Source organism: Nanorana parkeri, unplaced genomic scaffold (genome assembly GCF_000935625.1).
Source record: "Nanorana parkeri isolate BGI_ZX_2015 unplaced genomic scaffold, ASM93562v1 scaffold598, whole genome shotgun sequence".
NCBI lineage: Eukaryota > Metazoa > Chordata > Amphibia > Anura > Dicroglossidae > Nanorana > Nanorana parkeri.
In genome coordinates, this window is record NW_017306866.1 from 935,875 (window position 1) to 938,474 (window position 2,600).

At 36.6% G+C, this 2,600-nt stretch overlaps 1 protein-coding gene across 1 annotated transcript in view; it reads right to left on the minus strand.

Annotated features, from left to right (window-relative positions):
- Positions 1-2,110, minus strand: part of LAMB3 (laminin subunit beta 3) — a 70,507-nt gene extending 68,397 nt beyond the window's left edge. Inside the window, exon 1 of the mRNA XM_018562770.1 lies at positions 1,861-2,110. The gene's annotated coding sequence lies outside the window, so the exon portion shown is untranslated. The remainder of the gene's footprint in view (positions 1-1,860) is intronic.
- Positions 2,111-2,600: the final 490 nt, after the last annotated feature.

A 2,600-nucleotide genomic window follows, 5' to 3' on the forward strand; every position in this document is an offset into this window, starting at 1 on the left:
ATTATTGTATATATTGTTGTTGACAGGAACTGCTAGGACAGAACATTTTTGCAAACTCAAAACAAAAAACATAGGCTTAAAATTGCCTTATTTTATTGTCTCGGTGACCAGACAGGAAATTATGGGGAAATCTTCTCAAAGGGCAAAAATCTAATACAGCTTTTAACCTTTTTTAATATAGGTTCTAACTCTTCCCTAATCTGTCCAAAACTACCAGATTATTTGAGCTTTTTTTTTCTTTAGTTTCGCTCTGCACAAAACAATGAACAATAAAATAATACATTAGTAAGGGGGTTGGGCTTTTAACCAGGGGGACTACGGTATTTACTACGTTTTACATTTTGATAATGCTAAAAAGTATTTTTAATAGTTGATGGTGACAATAACTAAAAATGTTTCTGCCCTGCCTAGTTAAAAACAAATTAGGCTTAAAAAAAAAAACCTATTTGCAGGCATCTACACTGCTAGTACCGAGAATATAGTTTGCGACAATGAGATAATGTTTTTCATTTACATATGCACTTTTGAAGAAATGTTGTTGCATTAGACTTCAGGCCTTTCCTGCATATTATCATAGTTTCCATCCATGTGCCATCCATAAGAAATCTGCACAATGCTGAGATATAACAACATTTTATCACCATATACATTACCTAAGTATAAATGAATAAACATATAAGAGCTAATTTACACCACATTACCTTGCAATTCATTGCAGGGCTTTGCACAACACACCTGCTGGGTGTGTACACACTACAAAGGTGTTTCGATTCCTCCCATAGATCATGCTGGGAGGGAACACACTACAGAGGTGTATACACGTTCGTGGTGTGTTTAAAAGGTTAGTAAATCAACACCATAGTGTTATTGTATACAGCAAAGTGTAATTACATCAGTCTTCGGACTACACTCAATTGACACTAAACTCAGGAATTAAATCTTCAAAATGCATTCAAGTACCTTAACGATTAACAAATTGTAGTTTATTTGTGTATTACCAAGCTGTCACTGTCCTTCCTTTTGGAGGGTGGCTACTTTTGTTCCCTATGGTTCCTGTGTGTGTTGTAGCCACCACTCCAAACTCACTCCTGTGATGGACTACAACCTCAATACAAATTCGTAAACTAAGGTAAAATTGTTTTCCACGGGAGCAAGTTAGGAGCGGTGGCTACTTTACAACACACACAGGGACCATGGAAAACAAAAGTAGCCACCCTCCAAATGGAAGGACAGTGTCAGCATGGATTCAAAGATGATTTGAGGATCTACAGCTTAGTGAAACACAAAAAAACAACATTTGTGTTAATAGTTAAGGAATTTGAATGCATTTAGGTTTTAACTCCTGAGTTTAGTGTCACTTTAAGCCTAGAAAAGGCAAATTGGCATTTGGTTTTTGCACTTTGCTTATCACTCTTTTTTTGCACATACTTATTAATAAGCTGAATAGACTTCTCATTGTAGATGGGATCAGTGGGACTAACCGTTTATCCTGCTTTCATACCTTTACCTTTATTATGTTTAATGAATGTTGTTTAATTTTGTGAATATGTTTTAGTAAAAAGATAGCTAGTAACAGTGTTGATACTACATATACTAGCATCTAATTCCATTAATCTCTATAACCATTATCAATTGATCTAGTTCTAATACTTCAAACTTCTGCTATCCTTAAACTCTAATACATTTACACAAAGAAAACTAACTACACAGATTATTTTCTTTCCATGAACTTTCATAAAGTGAAATGTCCCCGTATACTGTCAGTGAGTGATTTCTCCTTTGATATAAAAACAATCCAGCTTTAAGTCAATAGAAGGTATGGGAGAACTATGTATAGCTTGCAGCATTATAGTAAGACTCACCTGGACTTTCACTTCTCTGATATCCGATTCTGTGAACTTGTTTCCTTCTCCACCCCAAATCCCAACTGTAAGTCTCTTTCTTGAGCTGCCTTTTTAAAGCCCGGTACACCTACAAGCCTCTGCAGTGTATGTGATAAGGGAGTGTGTCACTATCCTCATCAGACATACACACCCAAACATGGTTACTCATCACATACCATACCTTAGACACAGCACGCCAGCTGCACAGGTAAAGCTCTTTGCACAGGATAAAATAAAGCTACTACATCCCAGCCTTTCTGGCACTGTCACAGTTAATCATTATGAGCCTAACACTTATCTACAGGTATGAACAAAACTGTAACACTTAGGAGTTACCCAGAACTTCTGGGAGGAGGGCTGGCATGCTTCAAGTATTGCTTTACCATCTATAGAGTCTACAGTACTATGAAGTTAGTGACCTGGTGTGAATTTTCAGCTCTGGCTAAGACTTTTTTAACCCTTACATTTAAGACAAAATCTTTAAATGTAACATTTCTACACAAAAAAGGAATATCTATGCATATCTCTAAATTTAATCACAAATGCTGGAGCTATAGATTTATCAGATGGTGGACATGAGGAAACACAGGTTTCTGTAAACGGAGTGCAGATACCTATAGCAACCAAAAAGAAGTCAGGTTTTGGTAATATAACTGGCTTAGTGGTTAGCACTTCTGACGTGCAGCACTGGGAGGGTCACTGGTTCAAATCCCCATC